The 23,403-nt window shown below is 34.8% G+C and overlaps 1 non-coding gene across 1 annotated transcript; it reads right to left on the bottom strand.

Moving 5' to 3' along the window:
- Nucleotides 1-2,810: 2,810 nt before the first annotated feature.
- Nucleotides 2,811-2,882, bottom strand: TRNAE-CUC (transfer RNA glutamic acid (anticodon CUC)). Its single transcript has one exon. It is a non-coding gene; the product is annotated as a tRNA-Glu (tRNA).
- Nucleotides 2,883-23,403: the final 20,521 nt, after the last annotated feature.

Here is a 23,403-nt window from a genome sequence, read left to right as displayed (position 1 = left end):
ATTTGGGGAACTCTTTGAGTGGAACACTTTAATCAGGTTGAGTACATGGATTCCTTTGTTAGACTAATGGTAAATTACACTTAAATAATTCTTTTTTAGGGAATTTTATTCCAAACCTGTGTAAGAACTCAATATACAGTTAGTGGGTGTCCATGGATGCAGCCGTGAGAAAATGTGCATAACAGTAGAGAGAAAAACAATGTTGACACAAATAATACTATATATTTTCCTAAGTGAATTACAAAAGTGACTATTCATTGTGTTAAATAGTATATGCAAAGTGTTTATTATGCTGCAAAGCATTGGGCAAATAAGAAACCATTCAATATGCAGTATCATTCTATCATCAACAAGATTATCATATAAATGAAGATATCCTATTCTTCTAAGAGGAAAAGAAAAATGGGAAGAATTCCCTGAGTCAGGAGTCACATATACTTATTACACAGTAGCACAATGGCAAAACAATAAAGAAAAACAAAAACACAAAAAAGAAAATAGAAAACACTCCTTATAAAAATTTATACTACAAGAGGTTTGTCACTGTGTTTGGTTCTATGTTTTTATTTTTTATTTTTTGGCACTAGGAATAACATAAATGAAATTATGTGTTTTGGGAACATAAAATGCTCTTTTTGTCATATAGAAACTTGAATCTCTATTACAGAAGTATGATATAGAAATAATTCATAACTCTAAATTTCCACCTTCACATTCTAATTTCCTTAAACTTTTGTTTTTAGTATGAATCTATTGGTTTATACAAAAAAAGTATTAGGTCAGTGCAAAAGTAATTGTGATTTAAGCATTGTGGAAATTTGCTTTGATAATGGAATATATTCTTAAATAAATGTGATTACGTTCTACATCATTTTTATGCACATTTCTCACTTTGTGCTTTTTTTTCTAGTGACTTTTTACTTGCTGTTTACTTTATATTTATTTTCAACTATGGCAACATCGACAACCCACGGTTATCCAGGTTTTTGAGGATGGAAGAGACAATTTTAGATACTGTGCTGATTGTCATCATAGTAATTTGATGACACTGCCCCTAAAAAATATGGTTTTCCAAGTAATTACTTTTTGTCTTTCCTCAGTAACATAAAATGTTAACCTGAATGCATACTCTCTAACATAAGAACCTCAAATTTGGGTTTCTCATACATTCTTTACATTCTTGCCTTGAGAAATTTAGGTCTGTGTACAAATGAAATTGTGTTTAGATGACTCTCAGTCAAAAATATTTTAACTAATTAATAGGTATCAGTTATGAACTCTCCCAATCTCCTTAATTTTAGTGTATTAAGCATAAGAAGGTCCGTGTAACTCTGGTCAAGCTCATTTGACCTTTATCCATGGTGACATGGATAATTAAACAGCAACATATTCCATGTATTTTAATGTGCTTTGGATAAATCTCAAATTTTGTATGTTTTACTCATACTTCTTCCATGGCCTGCATAGAAAATGGTAACAAGTTTGACAGTGGAAATGAGAGTTAAAAGACCCGATGACATAGCTAGAAATACATTATTCTGAGTTTCAATAAAGTGAAGGATGTCTCTTGACAAAAATATTTTCAGACCTCCCTGTATTAAATAATCTACCAGTCAATCAATCAGAAATGACATCGTGTCATAGAAAAGTAGTCTAGGCAACTGTGATATATAATCTTATATCTATTTTAAACTTACATATTTTAAAATGTGAATTTCATTAGCATTATGTCTTAGAAAAATACCACAAACAAACAAGTGTGCCTTATTTTTGAAAAACATATTTTTTGGCCTCCCACAGTCATATTTTCAGATGGAATATTCTAGTCTGTTATAAATATCCATCTCTTTGCTCTTAATACTCTTCCAGGACTTCAGGATCCTCTTCTAGGTATGTTATATGCATTGTATCATTTGATCTTCACAACCACATGGAGAAGTCAGTGCTTAATGATCCTCTGATTGTGGAATGATCACTGAGCTGATGCTAGAATCACAAGCTACTGAATCTACTGAATTTACACAGGATTATAAAAATCGTTTCATCATTTAATGCCTTATTTTACATCTGAAGAAACTAAAGCCCAGAAAGGAGAGGAGAAAGGATGACTGACAAGAGATACCAGCTGCCAGATTGCCTCAAAAAGAAGGAAAAGATTTAGATGTAAAAGAAAAACAAACAAATGAACAAACAATCATAGATTGGATGTAATTCCAAGGGAAAAGTACCAAAACCTACAAGAGATTTCATGGTAAGAAGTTAAAAAGCAGGACAAGATGAAACAAGATATTGGCAGAGGTCAACCCCGAGAGGCTTGGAATCCAGTGAAAAGTGTAGGTGGAGAAGTTTGTTTCTCCCTCCCTCATATTTTTGGCAGTAGGCAGGCTCCCAAGCTGCTGGAGAGCATTTCTACCATCACAAGCCCAAAAGCAGCTGCCAACAGTGAACTGGGAGCTTCCTGAGGACAAAGCACCAGGCTGCCAGCCTCCTTGGTGCCCTTCCAGACACCACAGACACAAACCAAGACAGTAGGTGCCATATTACTTCTCCACCCACCATGTGTATTTGTCCTCCCCAGGGGCCTTCAACCTCTCATTTTTCATCTTGCTCATTCTCACACAAACATTTACCTATGCTGGCCCAGACTTTGGGAGCCACAGGGAAGCAGTGGGTCTGGGGGTATCTATGTGACTATAGAGACTGGACATTCCAGGTGGGCTGCCTTTCAGAAAGAGGGACAGAGATGATCTGAATTCTAGCTTTTCTCCATTTATTTATTTTTTTTTATATTTATTTTTTTTTTATTATGGTTCCCTGACCGGGAAACGAACCCGGGCTGCGGCGGTGAGAGCGCCGAATCCTAACCACTAGACCACCAGGGAGCTTTCCTCCATTTAAACTCTTTTCCTAGCCTTTCCATCTCCAACCCATGGCTACTAAGAGACCCAAGGCTCTCAGGAGCTGCTGCTTCCCCTCTGTTGATAAATCTACCACACCATGGCTTCCACCGGAGAATGTGGGTCAAATCTCTCCTCTTAAAGACCTCCAGAAGACTAAGTGGTGCTAAGACTGTGAGCTCCTTTCTCATCAGCGCTCCCTGGTGCTATTTGCCCAGTCTCTCAATTACAGCAGGGCACACCCCGAAGTGGAGGGACATCAAACCTGCTTGAGCACTTCATAGGCAACTTGAGACAAGCACACTTCTCCTTGGCATGATCAGGAACTGATCTTTGGGGACCCAAAGACAGACCCACAGGCCAGATTGTGTAGCCCCAGGATTCAATCTTCTTGTTCTGGGGAATAGAGGGGAGATTTGGGAACTAATCTCAGGAGGCAAGGGAGCCCACATGAGCAGAACTGAAAAGAGAGTGAAGTGTGGATCCCAGCCACTGCACACTGAAAGAACATGCCCCCCCACAGGAAGGCCATGCTTTCAGCCCAGGGCAGGATCCTGGACTGGGAAGCTCCCAGCTGCCATTGTGTGGGAGCTCAGGTATTATAGTTTGAGCTTCTGCTTGCTGGTAGAAGCTAGAAGGAGAACACAGAGTGGGGAAGGGGAGAGAAAAGCAAAACCTGCTCCAGAAAGCCAGATTGTGAATCTCAGATGGCCCCACCACTACAAACAGACTTTCTGGCTGGGTGGGGCCACTGGAAGCCCCTCCCTGGAAGCTTTCCCTGAAAGCCTGGGAGCAAACTTTTGACCCTGCTAAAACAGCTATCTTACCAGCTTTTGTGTACCCTGAGGGTAGGCTCATCAGACCCAGCCCCACCCAGTCTCATTCCTCAACCCACCTCTGCTGTGAGAAGGACTCACCTGAAGTTCCAGGTCCCCACTCACCACTTGGGGCATTCAAGCACTTCCCCTGAGGGGTTACAGCCAGTCACAAGTCCCCAAAACAACACTATGGCATGTTCCTTCTGGTAAACGCCACCTACTGGCAGGGAGGTCAATTGCACAGCCCTTTACAACATTTACTTACTTAATCATATAGGCTGTGGTTGATTCTCACCAGCAAGCAACACTTACTGTCTCAGAGATCAAACTGGGCATGCCAATACAATTCACACTGTTAAGATCACGGAGCTGGGGAAAGAGAAAAGATTTCAATACCTCCATCCTCCCCCATCAAAGAGAGATAGGGAATCTGCCCACACACATAGCTCACCATTGGTACAGCCTACAAACAACTAGCAACTGAGAAAAAACACCATGCTAAGAATATCCATAACCAAAGCATCTATCCAGAACCTAGGCCCCCATCAAAGCACCCACAAACAAAGCCTAAGATTCTTACCTAACATATGCTTCAGATGAGTGAGAAGTGCGGCAAAAGCCCTATCTAAACAAAAGAAAATCCAAAAATAATAAGGGAGAGCTGCCCCAGATGAGACGGACTAAGTGAAAGAAATGCAGAAGTATGAAGAATCAGAGAGAAAGGACACCTCCAAAAGGGAACACCAGCTCTCTAACAAAGGATACCAACCACAATGAAAATATTTAATGACAGATAAAGAATTCCAAATATGGATGGTAAGAAAGCCCAGTAAAATCCAAGAAAAAATGGAAAACCAATTCAAAGTAACCAAAAAACAATTCAGGAAGTGAATGAAAAATTTACTATATTTAGCTCCAAATTCTTTCCTCTTTTGAGATTTTTGCATTTTACATTGGGTCTTCAGCATAAAATAAGAAAAATAAAACCAAATTGGCTGATGACTGTGAAGTAATTTTGGTCTAGATGCTGACAGCCCCCAAATTTACATTTCAATCTAGATGAGTTTTTTCAGTACAATACCCAAGTATTTTCTTCATATTCATGCTTCAGAGGCACCCAAAAATTCAAAATAAATAAAATTAATTAATTATATCACCAATCCAAGCATAAAATTTGTCCTTCTCAATTTTAGTAAATAGTTATTTAATTTTTCCCCATTTTTCTAAGTGTTTTCAAATCTGTAATTTTTAATGAGACCCTCTCAGATATAGTCTCTGTTTTTTTAATCTTTATTTTATGCCTCATATCCTCAATCTCTATATTTCAGCTATACTATATTACATTTACTTATTCAGATATACTATGATCTATCTCAACTCTGGCCATTTTTCTTGTCTTCATCACTACAAAAAGAAAACATAGTAATGCTGTGGATTTTCCCTTTGTTACATGAAGGAGGCTTGCTCAGTTTCAAATTTTCTTGATCTTTTGAACTGTAACATATGGATCTTCTTACCATGTTAGACTTTTCCTCATATTTGGAGTTATAAGATGTAAGAATCTGGTTTGGACTTAAAAGAAAGAAAAAGGTCTTTTGGCTCACTTTGAGGACCACTGTAGGCCCTTCTCAAGAATAGGTTAGAGAGTCCTGTATCCTCACATAGTTCACCATGAACTCTTATTATGTTTAGGACAAAGACTCAAAATAACTTGGAGTATTTTTATATAGTTCATCCTTCTAGCACTCACCCTTTTGGAACTTCCAGAAAAAGTAGTATTATATCAGGATCTGCTGCTTTGCTCATACTGTTTTGTCCATTTCACCTTGTGCATTTTCAGTTCATAGCATCCTCTGTGCTATGTAACCTTTCTGAGTAGGTTTCGTAATGATGGTTTAAGGCCCTTTTTATTTTTGTGATTTTAGTGGTTAATTTTACTTCAATTTTCTCTGCACAGTGTTTTTTTTTTTTTTTTAATTTTATTTTTGTACTTTTAAAAATCATTCTCTTTCCTATGCTGGGATTTATTTATTTATTTATTTCATAGTCATAAACTTTTAGTTCTGAGTTCAGCAACTGGCTTATCACCTTCAGCTTACAAATGTCAATATAATGCTTTGAAAAGAAAAATAAGGGATAATACTATCCTGTTCTAGTAGGTATTAGATAAGGGAAATTTAAAAATAAATGTGACATTTTGCAACTATATAAATACTACAATTCAAATGACACATAAAGATGTGTACACTTCTAGAACTGGCTATTTTCCCAGAGGAATTTGTGTCTCTGTAATTCAGACCTGCAGACATCAGGCTGTGATGCTACGGTGCTTCACTGGGCCCATGACCTACTTAAAAAGCTACCCTAAACCATGGGCAAATGAGTAACCTCCCATGACTCAGTACTTGATTCTTGGGGAAAGTAGGAAAGTCTCGCTGAAGATGGAAGCAGAGCTGGGTAATGCCAAAACCAGCACAGAGATAAAAATTTACAGTTTTTAAAGAAATAGAAGACAAACAATATTCTGAAAATTCATTTATAAATAATATCTAAAAAAAATGTTGATATTAAACAGTAAAGTTATCAGAGAGCTCCCAAGCTTAGTTCTGCCAAGCTTTTCACCTTTTGAACATGAATGTCAGCCTCTGCTTTTGCATAATAAATGTATTACATGTAAAAGGCCAGATAAAAAGTCAATATTAAGGTGTTAAAATTTAATTACTTAAATTTCTCCTAATATTATTTTTGCATCTATCTAGCACTCACCACCCTGCTGAGTTAGCTAGCATGTTTGCATAAGACAAAAACTTACACAAATCACTCTCTTTCGAAACACTGTGTAATGTAGCTTAAAGAAATGAAACTCCATTAGTAAGTATCAAATAGACACTATCTTTCTGCCATGATTACTAAAGCAAATATGAACTGCACTTCTGGTATGACTATTTAATCCTCTACCAATACGGTACATCTGTTAGTTGTTGTAGCAATTGCTTTGTAAACAGTGAACAGGCTACTGATTATGTAAATTCTCTGGTATGTCAACTTCCCAAATTAGGAACAAATTTTTTAAAATTGGGTAAAAACATTGAGAGAATAATATTTTTCTCACTTTATGAATGTTACAGTCAGAACTAAACATAATGATTTTTGAAAAATCAAATGAATATAATATTAAAAAAGTTAGTTCTAAGCCTAGTAGAAGAAAGAAATGTCTTCCAAATAGAGACATGTAATAGCATATGAAACATTTTTAAGAAATATCCTATTTTCATTCATTTCTATAGGTATAAAATTATTGCCAATATAATTTATCTCTAATTTTAAAAAGCCAACATGATTGCACTGCTTGTATTCATGTGTAAGCAAGGTTAAATTTAGCAGCAATTCAGGATAATCACAAATAATTATATTGGGCATCTCCCCTCATACTTATAAACTTCTAAAATAACATATACAAAATCTGATTTTGATTATTTAAAAAAAATGAAATTATATTTTAGGTTGTTATAAAATTTGTAGTAGAAAAAACTTTTGTTCAAGAATGAGGCCAGGAGTGGTGGCTCCCTGCTGTAATCCTAGCAATTTGGGAGCCCAAGGTAGGAGGATTACTTGAGGCCAGGCTAGCCTAGGCAAAAGGAAGATCCCGTCTCTACAAAAAATTTTTAAAAATTAGGTGAGTGTAGTGGCACGTGCCTGCAGTCCCAGCTACTCCGGAGACTGAGGCAGGAGGATCACTGGAACCCTGGAGTTTTAGGTTGCAGTGAGTCTGATGAGGCCACTGCACTCCAACCTAGGTGACAGAGCAAGACCTTTTCTCAAAAAAAAAAAAAAAAAAAAGATTGCAAGATACTTTTAAAAAAGGTATTCTTGACTTAATCCATTTTTTCACCTTCTTAAATCTTTCACATGCTTCACCTTTATTTTCCTTATAATGTTTGTCTTTACCTCCCCTTTGGCTTGCAGCAAATCATTTTTGCATTCTGTATGTATATTACTGAATGAGAATGTTTGAGTACTTTGTATGTAGAATCTAATATTTACTTACTATGGAATAGGAAAGGTTGAAGAAAATATGACTTCTCCACTTTTCTCTGTATGCAAACAAATCCTAGTAGGTGAAACATAACATTTGCAACATCTTTTCCTCTTAAATTACTCATAGGCTTAGCAGTTCTCCATTCCCTCTTCAAAGTGTCTCAACAGTGGTGACAGACAACTCTTAGTTGTGGGAGTTGTCCTGTGCACTATTTGGCAGCATCCTGGCTTCTACCCATCAAATGCCAGTAGCACCCCTTCACCAGAACAATTGTGCCAAACAAAAATGTTTCCTGACATTTCCAAATGCCCCCTAAAAGGAAAAAATCAACTCTGTTTGAGAACCACTGCTCTGTAATATATTCTTTGTAGGGTCTAAAGTTCTCTTAACTTATCAGACTTGTAGCTATTCTCTCGTGAGACACAAACTTTTTCCTCCATGTTAAGTTGCATATTTTCCAGGACTCAGCTAGTTTTTGCAAATGTGTTCAAAGTTCATTTGCTCTTTCAAATTATATGATTTAATTAAATAAGCACATAAAATCATTAGAAAAGGAGTTTCTATTAAGAAAATTAAATGCTTTGTAAAGAATAAAGGTGAGTCACAATGATTACTGTCAAGATAGTGTAAGACAAGTATGATATGTAATTGAAGGAAGAGAGTTCTAAAACTGAAAGAATTATGAAACCGAAGTATTGCAGAAATGTATTTAAATTCTTCCCTCATTCTGGGAAAATAAAATTGGTTACTAAACATTTTTTTGGATATACAAGAAAGACAACATAGAACTCTATTGAGTTTGAACCCTTATACTCAAAACAAACGCTTTGGTTAACCTTAAGAGAATTCAATATTTGTGCACATTTTAAGTGAAACTAAATGTGCATCTTTTTACTGGGAAATATACAATTAACCAACTTTTTCTATTAACTACCTAAGTATACATCTCTATCAAAACTATAACAAGAAACACTCTGTAGATTGCTCAGTTTATAAAAGAATAAAATGAGATGGGTGAACAAGAGATGAAAATTAAATTTTGCTGTGAAAACTTAAGAAAAGATCAGGGCCTCTAAGTTGCTCTCTAGAGGAGACAAAGCCACACAATTTCTTTTTTTGTTTTTCTTTTTGTATCTTCTTTATTTACAAACATAGTCTGTCTTTTTGAATAATCAAATTAATCTGAATTGTATAGAAAAAGTCAGCCTGTCTTCATCATGACCCCATTTCCCTTTATGTATATTTCTATAGAACAAAATAAAACAACTATGTACACAAATACACAAATTTTCTCAATCTTTTGTTTTTCTCTCTCTGTAGCATGTATGTGTAATCAGTGTATGCTGTGATGTATTTCTTTATGTGTGCATGTCTGTGTGCATATATTTGTAATGTATTCATTTATGTTATAAAATGCACATAAACACACACCATATTACATGTGTTATATAAAAGGAACAGACTTTACACATTACCCTATAACTATATATATATAAATATACACATATATATAGAATAATTTTACATTAGTACATCCATCCACTTCTTAGGTTGCTTAGTGCCCAATTATTTTATATTTATATATTCTATAATAGTTATGTATTTTATATATATGTATATATGAGATGGATGTTATATATTTAACCTCTGCCTCCTTATTCATAAGTTTTTAAGTGCTATTGTTTTCCTTTACAAACAATTCTGAAATGTTTTTCCTTGCACATAGGTTAGATTGATTCTCTTGAAGAGATTCCTAGCATTGGAATTTTCACAAGAGTTGTCAGGCTCCTGTCTGATTCTTTTTAGTCCCAGTCTTGTCCAACGCATGATCTTGCTTCTCATTAAATGCCTGGTTTCCAGTTAGAATATATTTAATACATAGGGACTGAAATATAGAACTAGCCCCAGAGGTGAGGAGGCCAAAACTCAGGAACCCAGAATTAGGGGAGCCTCCATAATCTCCTCTTCCCCCTTTTCCATTAATCTGCTAGTCTTCACTTAAAGCAGTGCCAGAACTTACAGGCAACAATGCCCACCCTCAACCCCCAGCCCCAAGTCTGGCCTGTCAGCTGTGAAGGTCACATTCAGTTTCTATCTGCATGTTTAATTCCCTCTGAGGTCTCCTATTTTACCAATCTGACAAACAAATAAAAAGCCACACTCCGATCAAACAGTTCCCGGTGCTACGATCCCACTCAGTGGCCTTGCTACCTGGGAAAAGCATTGCCTTTGACGGATGCCTTGGACTACTTCCAGGAATCTTTTGATATTTCTGCCTCCAGGGAACAACCTCCACTTGTAATGAAGCAGCTTTGCTTCACCCTGCCCTGCTCATGTGTGCCTTTTAATTAGCCCAGGGTCACACACTTGGTTAGATAACACAGTGCATTTCTCACATTATGAGATGTAAAATCCCAAATTCTCAAATAAGGGAACTAATGATCTTTGAACCAAACAGGCTGGCATTTTTGTTTTGAACAGTAACTATCTGGGGTTATTTTAAAGGCTTCATCTGTCATCTAAGTACCTTCAATTTAACAGTATTAATATTAGGTGGTTTTATTTTAGTTTAATTCTTATCAAACTAAGAGCAAAGGTTAATTCCTTTTTCTGGCCTTTGTGCTTTGACAAGTGAACACACTGAATATTAAATGAATAAAAATGACTAATCATTGCTTTGTTTATATATTTAGTGAGAGTTACCATGAGAACAAATATTATAACCTTTCTTTTCTGTTCTTTTAATAGAACCATTAATAACACTAGGTAAAATGAAAGCATATGACAATGCAATGTTTTTTTCTTCATGCTAATTATGTTGTCAGCTCTTAGTCTGAGTATATAATTGGCTCTAGAAGCAACCCATATTGTAGTGTGTAAGTACTCTGTGTTCGGGTTTTGTTTATGGTGGCCCAGTAAAGGACACAACCTTAGTAGCTGGATTCATTCACTGATAGCAGATTCAATGGGTCAATGGAGAATTAATTCTCTGGCTGGGATTAACTACTAAAAGGACAAGTGATAGAGAGGGAAGAGTCTATCAGATTCTAAGGTTTAGAGGTAATCACCTTTCATTGACCTAGTCCAATATTTTCCAAATTTGCGAACACTTGTGATCTGTAGTATATGCAGGTATCCAGCTCTGTGAAACATTGCAACAAGCCTCCAGTGTGGTCATGTTTGGTGATTAATTGGCCCCCCAAACACAAACGTGAATGCTGCAACTTCCTGGCAGTATTTTATTTAACACAGTTATATCTATAATATCACAGAATATAAAATTTGTGTGTGTGTGTGTGTATAATTACAAAACTGGAAACACAATATCATATTTAACTCCCTTACATAATGAGCAAGATGGCCTTCCAGTTCTCTCAGCATGACTAAACTTTAGACAGGCTTCTTCCTGACTATAACTTTCCTGACCTTAGCTTTCGTTTTCTTAGAGCATTTACTTTACAACACTTGCAATTCTTCCTCTGTCCTTTTGAAATGTAAAACTACAATCCAGGAATGTTTTTCTCACAACCTAGGAGCCATCCCTTTGACTTGCAGTCATCAAGAAATATATGGCCCTGTCTCTACGTTTCTATGAGAGGATCAGAACCTAAATTTCATGAGCAATTATTAGTAAATACAGATGACCTAATGGCATTGTCTACTCCCTAACCACCAAATTCTCCAAAACTTTTCCATTAGCTCACTCAGTATTTAAAAATAGTCTTGGTACCTACTGCAAAGTCTTGAATAAAATTTTATTTGATGTTTTCAACAAGTGCTGGGTATAATTTTTATTTTACAATAAGTGCAACACCCTGATGCTGGGTCTTTGGAAACCCATATCATAGTCAATGACTTAACTCTTAATAAGTGTTTTTAACAATGGATGCCTCTTGTTTCTGAAGATTTGTTTAAAAACACAGAAAGTTGTCTATTTGGTAGGACCTAAAAGTAGAAAATCCTTAGTCTTTGTTATCATGAGGAATATTTTTGCCATGTAAATCATAAATTTTTATTTCCTGGTTGTTAGGTACCATTCAGTCATAAGAAATGTAACTTTAATGAGTTCATTTTCTTTTGGAAATTAGAATTAGCATATTCTAGATTAGATAATGTATGTAGCTTCCTTCCTTTTACTTGAAGACATTTAAAGTCTAAATTATAAAAGAAGTTATGCAAAAAATATGATTCTGTATTATTAATTTGTTACTTTTCTAACATCAAGGTGGTTGAAAATTTACATAGCATGAACATTTATGACAGATCAGGAATATAGATTTTATTATTTCAAACATTCAATCCATAAAGTAAGTGACCACAAATAATAGATAATATATTTTTCTTGATGTCTCTCAAATATGACTACAAGAATTCTGAAAAAAAATTCTAAAACTGACATTTGACTATAGATCCATATACATGATTGCGTGAAGTTAAAATTCAGTAAGGTCTGATGGCAAAAAATCCTGAATTAGATAATTCTGTACATAATATAACAAGTAAGAGTCTTTTTACTTGACCATCACATGACCTGGCTACCTAATATCTTGTTGTATTAGATTCTCTGCGGAACATTTTATGGAAGGCACATTTTATCCTCTGAAACCAATAACAAAAGATAAGGATATGAACAGATGAAATACAAATTCCTTTGGAAAACAAACAAACAAACAAACAAACAAATCTCCTTTACAAAGAACTTAGTCATTTATAAATTACTTAATATTTAAATCTATCTAGTATGTCCTAATAAACATTTCCTGTTTGGGAAATAAGCTTTAGGTCTACCTAACTGTGAATGAAATAATTATTATCTTTATACATCCCAGACCTTGTTCCTAGAAGGGAGAGCTGGGATGGTAGAAATGTAACAAATACATGCTAGAACAGTTTCATTCCTCATCCACTGTAAAGTTTATCCTTAGTTTGAGTGTACATTAGAAGCAGATTCTGAGGAAAGGATTTGCATGTAATTTGATTAGTTTATTGGAGAAGAAAATCTGGCTCTAGGAGTGGAGAAAAGAGAGACAGAAGAGTAGGCAGTTGACAAAGTTTACGTTCTGTTATTACAAATACAATTGTAGATGACTGGACCTCAACCCTGCTATGGAAAAATCTAAGAACCACAGTAAATATACAACTCAGTGATTCCACTAAAAGTGAGGGAGCTGGGGTATTCATAAGCCAACTTCAACTCATAATTTGTTGGGTGCTACTGAGTGAGGAGTGTTGTAAATAAACTTCCAGGTGAATGACGGGCAATAGAAATGCTGAGGAAATCAACGGAAGTTGTGCCGACTACAACAATCCATTCCGCTCAAGCTCAGGTATGGCCTAAAACTTCTCCTAACCTTGCCATTCCTGCAGCCACTAGAAGTAATCAGATTTTAAGCTCTTAATTTAAAAGACATTGATTTAGCTTCTAAGAGTCCAAGGAATTTTCACTGTGGGCACCCTGACAAAGGTTATGTTACTAATCTGAAAAAAAAAAATCCTCTTGCTGCTCACACTATTTTAATACTACATATGTTATTGATAACCACATATACTTCAGTCATATTTTCTATCAGTCTTGGGAATTCCATTAATAAAATCCCTAAATATTTTCATATTTATTCAATTCCAGCACAAATGCATTCTGTCTGATTCTTTTATTATGCCTTTTTGTTCTCTTTGCATTGGTGTTTGATTATATAGAAGTATATGTCATCTCTGAACTTAACATAGCAACTTTTTCTCTCCTCTGTGCATGTCATTTATAATTATCTTAAATAAGAAGAAGCCTATCCAAAATGAAAAGTTGGGAGGAAAATCGCAAATAAGTGAATTAGGGAAGCCAAGGAAGAAAAGAATTTTAAGAAGTGAAGAGTCAGCACTATCAAATGGCATAGAAAGGTCACATAAGAAAAAGACTAATAAGTGTCAGTCGTATTTAAAAGTCCCCCTGAGTCTCTAAGGCAGGTTTCTGCTGTTCTCTTTCTAAGAGAAGGCTCTCCCAGGATCTGGTGTCCGATACCTGAACTCTAGTACAGTGGTTATAACAATGTTATTTGTTGGCAGTTTTCCCCCTTGCCTAAACTCAGCCGCAGTGATTGAACAGATACTTGTTGAGTACCTACTATATTTCCTGCACTCCCTTGTTTGGTAAGTAACAAAAGCAAGGATTTCCCATTCTCAGAAAGGATACAGGCTAATTTAGAGAAAGAGTAATCAATCAAATTAAGAGCACATACACACAAATGTGTGTAAGGAGTGCTATGGGAAAACATTAAAGTTTGCTACGATAATCTTATCAGATTCAAAATACCGTTCAGCAGTTGTTAAGGGAATGCATTTCTGTGATTTCTAAGTTGAGAGATGAATAATGAATAAGCATCAGGGAGAGAAGAAGAGAGAAAATCCAAGCAAAGTGTTACTGGGACCAATAACACTAAAATGAAGAAAAGAATAACAGAATCATATTTTCATGTCACATACCCATCAATCTGACATATAGATTGGCTTTAAATCAATGAAATAGATAAAAATAAAACTATCCAGACAAATATCAAAAGAAATTAAAATAAAATTATAGGAGAAAATAACTTTACTTCTCTTTGAATCAATGCCATATAAGGTACAGGATGCTGGCCAATTCCTTCTTTGTTTTGTTTTATAGGTGGAGAGGTGCTTGTTTTAACTAAATAGACTCAGATTATAATAACTACTTTACTGCTAAAGATTTAGAGGTAAGATTTCCTGAAGAGTCGGAGTAGAAAAGTAAAGTCATATAGACTTCTAGTGACTGATAGTTGTCAAAACCACCACAAAATATGCATTCTCTTATACATTGTAATTCTGTTCCTAGGGATTTAGTAATAGCAAGTAATTGGGTATATGAGTAAAGATATAGCAGTAAAAGGCACAATATGGTTTATTTATAATAGCTTGTAAATTGAAGGAAATAATGTAAATATCCAATATAAGATGGTAACTCAAATAAGTTTTCTGGGATTGATGTAAGTAAAGATTTCAAAACACAAATTTGTGTTTCAGACATATATCTCTAACATATGATATGTTCGTGCAATAATTTTGAGTTGCAAAGGTTTTGAAATATGTAGAATTCAGGTTCATGATTATATATAAACCCATATTCTTTATTTTAGATAACATCAACATATGTTTCAACATACATATATAAATATAGATGAAAATACATTCCAAATATACATGGCCCTGGCTAGTGGAACATGTATAATATAATTTTTAGTTTTCTATTTTGGCTTGATTGAATTTTCTACTGATTTTTTAGACTAACCTTGTGAGAAATTCTTACTAATCAAATAAATAGCAGTCATATTAAATGACTAAGTTATCATTTTTGTGAGATGTTATTGAATGACAATTCAGATAGATGTAATTTTTTTTCTCTTACTTTCCCTTTAAAGACATGAAAAAATCAGTCAGGCTTGGTTTATTCTTATAGTAACTTATTAGTGGTTACTGTGAATTTGTCATTGTCTCTTAACTTTTTAGTGACTTTGTAGTGTATAAACATATAGCTTGCTTAATAAAGAAATAAGAAAACATTTGTGATACAGGAGTGTAAGTCAAAAAGACTAAACAGTCTATGCTGTTTAGTCAAACATTGTGACATCCTTAAAGGTGCCAGGCAGTAATTAAAATCAAAGAAGATGAATAAATATTAAATTGGGTTTAGTTATTCAATTACATAGAAATTTGAAATAACATTATAGAATATATCAGAAAAGGATGTTCTTTCTATAGGAAAGATCATTGATGCCAGGAAACTTTTAAAAATGTACAATAAACTCAAAAAAGAAACGGAATAAAAGATCCTGGGAGTGTCATGATCCCACTTCTCATTTTCAATGTCTTACCACCCTAGTCCAACTAGCATATGTCCTTTAGACTAATTTTGTAATTTTCCCCTTTTATCATTTAAATTCCATGTCACTTTCTATTATTAACAGGCTGAACTCTTGACTACACATTTTAGAATCCATGCCCCTCAATCACCTGGCTACAACTTATATCTCTAATTTTCATCAGTAATACCAATCAGCTGGTCAGAAACTGTTACAGCTCCTGTCATTAAAACACCACCCCCTACTCCTAAATCTCCTGTTGCTAACTCTCTCCTTTGAGCCGAAGAAGAGGGCTGATCTGGATTGCTCAAATTTCAGAACTTTGAATTTGACCCTGGTCATGGTGGAAAGAAGTTTTAAAGCCATTAAGTATTTAAAAGGATTTGTATATATGGTATATGTTCTTTTTCCCTTGTCCTAAGGCCCTGAAAGTTGTAGCTCTTTGCTCAAATATCTATACTCAGCACATTCCTTGTGTCTAGACCTGTTTTACCTGAACTATGGATATAAGAATGCATAAAAATTTTAGTATTGCAAATGCACAGGTTATAGAGGTGACATGCAGAGTCATTTGGAAAAATAACGAAGAAGTTACACTTTCTGGTTTCTTTCGTTCTTGGCTATGACTCAGCATTTCTTTAGCTACAATGGCTCCTCTCAGTTGGCTCATTCAAGCTTCCACACTGGACTAGAATTTTGAAATGACTTTTTAGCTAAAGATAAAAGATTTTGTGAGAGCAGAGGCTGTCTTATTTTGTTACCCAATTGTATATGTGCATGCAAAGCCTTGTAACAGGTCTCCTCACCTCACAGGGTGATGGTACTATGCTTTAGTCACAACACCCAATCACACTAGTGGAAGCATCTAATCTTTTCTCTGCCTAACCATTGATCTTCCAATGCTCAGAGTATATTTATGTTTATCTGTAGCTCTAGTTTAACACAACGTTATGATGAAAACCTTTATACAAAAACAAGACAACAGTGATTGGGACTATGTTTGATTTGAGTCATATATTCTCAATAATGAGGTCATATAATTTTCTTCGATTTCCACATTTTCCACTGACTTTCATCTTCCTTATTGATAATTATGATTTCAATGTTTCCTTTCATGTGAATAAAACCAAGAAAATAACTTACACAAAAACATTTTCAAATAAGAGTTCTACCATTAAACTCAGGGATTTTTCTCTCTACCATCTATGTTTGGATTCTAGAAAAAGATATCCTCTGGCATATGTGTCTATAAGTAAATCAATTTTCTTTTTGGCACTGGTTTTCAAAATGGAGATATAATCCTGTTGAAAGGAGAACCTTGGTGAAAAAAATATATATGGAGGGTAGGGTATATTGAATATACTTCTCAATGATATATTATGGAGTCTCACCACTTTCAGCACTCCAACATGTGTACAGGTATTCATTATTTCATTAATTCATTCCCTCATTCAAAACACACTTATTGAGCACATAGGCTATTCTTCTCATTACTGACATGATTAACATTCCTGAGATATGTGAAAGCTTAAGTTTAAATCTAATAACAGAAAAAATTATATTTGCTCTTTCTACTTTATTGGATAAGTAAATTATTTATACATGTATATCCAGACAGCTAAATTACAGTTCATAATAGCATCAATATTTTTCCTCTAAAAATCATATTTTCTTATCTAAAAAGTTTTTAAGAAGAAGGCAATTTTGAGCACAAATGATGGTCAAACAAAATTGAAAGTAGTTCTAGCAGTATCAGGCAAAAAGGCATCTACTCATCCAGAAAGGTGAGTAAAGATCAGGATGGAGATAACCTCGGGCACATTCAGGTTCCCAGTTGCACTGACCTCAGGCTGAGTGTTGACCGGGCCAGCAGAGCGGCATGGAGAAGCAGCACAACCTAGGCAGGAAAGCCCAAGTGTTCCTACATGTGAAATCCTATGTACCAGTGTTTACCCTCCAGCTACCTCACCTCTCAGGCAATTAATAGCAGAATTTGTTTCTAAACCCCAGTGAATGATTCACATCCTTCCAGGCTGAATCCTTTTGCTCCAAGCAAGTTATGACAGCCTGGAGAATGCTAGATGTTCATTGTGGTAGACATTTGAATGGGGCTAGGGTTGCACATGGCCTCCCTACAAGCATTCAGAGAAGAGGAATTCACAGTGGGCAGGGGTCAAAAATGAAAACCCCTTGTAACAGATAGAACTTGAAAATACACAATGTCACCAAGAAATTTTAAAAAGAAATAAATTTGAAAAGATGCAATATCAGGTAACCCTGAACTATATATAAATGTATTTCAAACTGGTCCATAATTACATATAAGAAGGGCTAGAATTCAAATCATTCAACCAGTACCACAGAGCCACTAGTAAATGAAAACAGATATCCATCGTGCTGATGGAGCCATGGGTCAGGAGGACCTTACTGTGCCTGCCATTAAAAATTTGGTTGCTGAATTAACAATTTGGTTGTGGAGTGGTACTGAAAATACTGAGGGACAGTCTAGGACTCTCAGCATAATGATGGCATGGGCAGGACATGTGGATATGAGAACTTGAGGCAGTAACTATTTACCAAAATGATGAAAGTATTTCAATACTTTAGAAACCAAAATGGCTAAACTCTTGCTTACTGAATGAATATTTCAGCACTGCACAAATAATTTAAAAAAAATAATATTTCATAGCGTTCTATGAAGATCTAAAATTGAATCTTAGTTGAATAAATGTATTCAGTTACCTCTTGCTGTCAGGGGCACTTTGGATTCCTACAAAAGAGTTATTTTAGAATACCATTAAATATACTCAGGAAGTAGCTTCTCTGCTGAATGATGCTGCAAACTTCAGGAGGGAGACAAAGACAAAGCAGCAAGTCATCACAGTTTTACTCTGTTCCATCATGACCTTTTTTTTTTTAAATTCAATGTACATTCTGCTTAGATTTACTTTGCCCAGCAGACTGTTAAAATAGAATGCATAAAACTTCTATATCAGTGGCTCTTTTGATGTCTTAATCACTATTTTCCAGATAATATTAAATAGCAAAAGTTAAAGTAGTTCATTTTACCAATAAAGAAAATTTCCACTAGAATTGACAATTATTGTGTTTAGAGAGATCAAATGTTTTATACACCTCCATCTTGTCTATTTAGTTCAGTTTCTGCATATTAGTTAGTCCTATTTAAGTAAACAGTGCTACACTTTGTTTAAATAGCCTGTCTTCAGGCTCACTGATTCTTTCTTCTGTTTGGCCAATTCTGCTGTTGAGAGATTTTGATGCATTTCTCAGTTTGTCGATTGAATTCTTCTTTAGTTTAAAGCATATGTTTGCTCTATTTTATTCTAAAAAATAGTCACATCAAATGATGTACTCTTCTACTGAAAGTTATAAAAAACTTTAGAAAAATTATACAAAGTCCAGAAGAAGATACATACACAATCATATTTTTACTAAAAATAATTTCTAAGGTTTTAATGTATTACCCTCTACATTTTTTTTTTTTTTTTTTTTTTTTTGGTTGAGACAGAGTCTCACTTTGTTGCCCAGGCTAGAGTGAGTGCCGTGGCGTCAGCTTAGCTCACAGCAACCTCAGACTCCTCGGCTTAAGCGATCCTACTGCCTCAGCCTCCCAAGTAGCTGGGACTACAGGCATGCGCCACTATGCCCGGCTAATTTTTTTATGTAGATTTTTAGTTGTCCATATAATGTCTTTCTATTTTTTAGTAGAGACGGGGTCTCGCTCAGGCTGGTCTCGAACTCCTGACCTTGAGCGATCCACCCGCCTCGGCCTCCCAGAGTGCTAGGATTACAGGCGTGAGCCACCGCGCCCGGCCAACCCTCTACATTTTTGTACATAACCGTCATGTTATATACAACATGATGTTGCTCTACATCATCATGTACATCATGTAGCACACACACATTTCTACATATACATTATAGTGACCTACTTGTTTTTATATAATATTATATCAAAACTATTATAAGTTCCAAATAATCAACACTTTAATAATTATGTAGCATTTAAATGATTATATATATATAATCTATTTGTAGGTAATCTATTTTGTCAGGTATTTAGATTTTTCAAATATTTTGGAACTGGAATGGATTTCTTTGTTTAAACAATTTTCCTTTTGATACTTATTATTTTCTTTATGATAGATTATCAGTCATAGAATTACTAGATTTATGGGCATTTTTTGACATGTTACATAGTCCAATACAATAATTTGTTTATTTTTAGAAACAGAAGTCTATGGCAAATCAAAACAGTCTGAGGATGTTCATTGTGAAGAGTTCATATGATATTAATGGAATCATTCAGAAAGGGGGAAATTTTATATTCCACCAAGCCTACAGATTTAACCACAATTAACCCTTAGAATATAAAAGTTTCTTGTGTGTTTCTTTTAAAACTTGTATACCTATATAGATACATAGACAGATATTTTATTATATATATTATTTTGAAACTTGACTTTGTCATTTAATATATTGCAAATAATGTTGACATATTAAATATCTTTCCAAATTATTGGAAATAAACTATGTCCTCACTGTTGGCTATACCAACATATTACACTGAGCATGTGTTTGTGTGTGTGTGTGTGTGTATCATATCATATCAAGTGAAAGTACAAAATTGGTAGATAATGTATGAAACCTTCTGAAGAAAAATAAAATGAAACATTCCAGGAACATAGATAAAAATATATCTTAAATTCAAAGCTGTTATCTTGTAAGCTGAAGCATTTCAAGCAGTAATATGTACCTTAACATTTAAGAATATTATTTTAATGTTGTCACAAATGACAAATTGTGGTCACACAAATGTTGGTCTGTGTGAGTCGTTAATAGCTAAATATATGAGATCCTGGAAGGACTCCTCCTCAAAAAACAGATGTTTAAATTAAGGAGACATTCATTCTATTATTGGCTGAATTATTTCTTCCAAAAATTCACATTTTCAAGTCCTAACCCCCTAACACCTCAAGCCACTCTATTTGGAGATAGTCTTTAAAGAGGTAACTAAGTTAAAATGAAATCATTAGTGTGTACCCTAATCTAATATGACTGGTATCCTTGTAAGAGGAAATTCAGACACAGATACACACAAACAGGAAAAATGCTATGTGAACATAAAAATGACCATCTGCAAACCAACAAGAGAGACCACAGAAAAAAATCAACCCTTAAGTACCTTGATCTCAGACTTCCAGCCTCCAGAACTGCAAGAAAATAAATGGTTGTTCTTTAAGCCCCCCAGTCTGTGGTATTTAGTTATGGTACCCTTAGTTGACTAATATATTATCTATGGTGGGATTTCACTTTGATGATAGGATTTTTTCATGAGAAAAGAGAATCTCAAGTCATATAACACAGAGTATAAAATTCAAATGCACTTTCCCAAAGTAAGAAGGTAGAAATCTAATTTTAAAGAGTTTAGAACCAAAGGAACTTGGTGATCTTAGCAGTATAAAGGAATTAAAAAAAAATTCTTATAGGAATTTTCCTATAATCTAGGGACAGAAAAATACTTTTTGCTTAAAATGTATTATGAACAAAAATTATAGCCATAGCAGGCTCTTGAACCACTTTAAGAGTCTTCAAAAAATAAACAGAAAGTTATCACGCCAAGAATGTAAAATAATAAAGGAATGTCAAGAGATGATAAATGTTCATTTTATATAATGAAAGAGATGCATAAACAATGAAAAAGTATGAAATAAGATAAGTATATTTTGAAAAACAAAGGTCATATAGTATCAAAAGAAATGAAATGTAGTTAGTTAAATTTCAATCTTGGCAATTTACGGCTTTTTACTCTCTTAATGAAAGTAAATTTCTCTCTTTTAATAAGAGTAAGGGAGTAACATTCTTGATGTTAATGTAGTCACGTATATTAATCTTTTTCTTTATGATAGTTTTTAAATAACCATCATTACTCCAAAGTCAGCAGATACTCTCCCATGTTATATTTTAGAAGTGTTCTTACTTTACCATTTATACCTGGATTGATTTCTGTTTGTGGGGTCATGTAAGGGTCAAGTTTCTTTTTGTTTTGTTTTTCTTGTCTTTATAGAATCCCAAGGACTCAGTGGTATTATTGAAAAGTCATACCTTTTTCCACTGTTCTTTGTCATAAATCAAATGACGAGGTCTGTGGAAATTCTGTTTCTGGACTTCTATTGTGTTCTGCCAATAACGTGGAGCAGAGAAGATATTTGTAGCGCACAGAGGCCATAAATGTCTCATATCTAAAAGACATAAAGTATAACAATATACTTATTTAAAAAGGCCAGAAAACTCAAAAGAGAAAGGGCTTAAACAGGCATTTCAAAAAAGAGGATGTACAAGATGCTATTAATATATGAAAAGTTTCTCCATTACATTAGTCATCAGGGAACTGCCAATTAAAACCTCAATGATATAACATTACAAATCAGAAAGAGTAAAACTGAAAAAGACTGACAATACCAAGTGTTGGTAAGAAAGTGAAGAAAAAATAATTCTCAAAACTTGCTTGAGTCATGTAAATCGGCATAAATTATCTGATAATCCATTAAGGTTTGCCTACTAAATTTGAAGATATGCAAACATATTTGCCCTCAAATGGGGATCTTTTTCAGATTCATATTCAAAATGAAATACTACAAATTTGCACTTATAAGTGGGAGGTAAGCTATGGGTGTGCATGGTCATACAGAGTGCCATAGTCGACATTGGAGGCTCAGAAGAAAAAGGGTCGGAGGAGGGTGAGGGATGAAAAACTATCTGTCAGATGCAATAAACACTGCTGGGGTGATAGGTACACTAAAACCCAGACACTACCACTATACAGTTAATCTACACAACTAAAAATTGCTTGTATCCCTAAACATACCAAAATAAATAAATACATAAACTAAGCATGGATTTGAACTATAAATATAAATTCATGAATTTTAAATGCATCTTTTTTTATCTCCATACAGGAAAATTACACTATTAACACATGATCTAAGCAGCCATGATGGCTAAGCTAAATATGGGCCCACAGTAAGAACGACTACGTATCAAGGCCATTCCAGCTACTGTGCTTGTGAACATTCAACCTATCATGACAGAGATTGATGTTGAGCTCTTGGTATTACATGCACTGTTGCTCAAGGAGACCAACAAGCCACCTGGTGGCAAATTAAGCAGCCTAAATGTGGGCTTCCCCTCTAACTTGCTCTGGGAAAGCCATATACTACCAGCCATGTTCACAAATCTTTGTCAGTTAAGCCCCTGATCCTCCCCTTTGACCTTGCCTGTCATAACAGCAATTGCAGCCTCCTGCAGTTAACTGCTGACTTCTGATCTCTATTACTTTGGAGTCTCATCATCCAGCTCAGTGGTTGCCTCTCCTATGCAGCCTTGGTCTGTGGAGGAAAACTTCTTAGTCATTAAAATATTGGTGAATATTCACCTCATAGTCTTAGTGAATGGTGGGTCCTCTGATCTCTCCCATGGAACATAAATCTCTGATTGTTCTTCTTATCTTATATGATATAATCATTCCAAAATGCCTATGTTCTTTAAACTCCTTCTTTCTTCTTCTACCAGCTCCTGCAGCAACTCAGACACTTTTCCTTCACCTATTGTTGGCCATTGCTTTTCCCAGGCTTCCAAGGGCCAGATCAATGACAACATTTTCTAATATCTTAAGGTCACTCCTAAGGGGTTAAGTCCTATGTCCTAGGAATGGGTTCCTAAATCAATCAATGCTTGTTTACTCTTATGTTTTTGTT

Source organism: Eulemur rufifrons, chromosome 17 (genome assembly GCF_041146395.1).
Source record: "Eulemur rufifrons isolate Redbay chromosome 17, OSU_ERuf_1, whole genome shotgun sequence".
In the NCBI taxonomy this organism is placed as follows: Eukaryota; Metazoa; Chordata; class Mammalia; order Primates; family Lemuridae; genus Eulemur; species Eulemur rufifrons.
This window is presented reverse-complemented; position numbering and strand designations above follow the sequence as displayed.